This window comes from Sinocyclocheilus grahami, unplaced genomic scaffold, assembly GCF_001515645.1.
Source record: "Sinocyclocheilus grahami isolate Dianchi unplaced genomic scaffold, SAMN03320097.WGS_v1.1 scaffold707.1, whole genome shotgun sequence".
NCBI lineage: Eukaryota > Metazoa > Chordata > Actinopteri > Cypriniformes > Cyprinidae > Sinocyclocheilus > Sinocyclocheilus grahami.
Window position 1 is genome coordinate 417,743 of NW_015505886.1, and position 262 is coordinate 418,004.

Sequence of the window (262 nt, forward strand, 5' to 3'; positions counted from 1 at the left end):
ACGGACTACAAGCCCCCACCACGCACCTGTGACAGCACCATCTCTCTGCTGAATGAACTGAACATCTTCTTCGCTCGCTTTGAGGCACAAAACAGCACCACTGCACAGAAGACTCCACCTCCTCCCGGCGACCAGGTGATGACGCTGTCCCCGGACAGCGTGAGGAGATCCCTCAGCAGGATCAACGCACACAAAGCTCCGGGTGTGTACTGAGAGACTGCAGTGGAACTCACCGATGTCTTCACAGACATTTTCAACATCT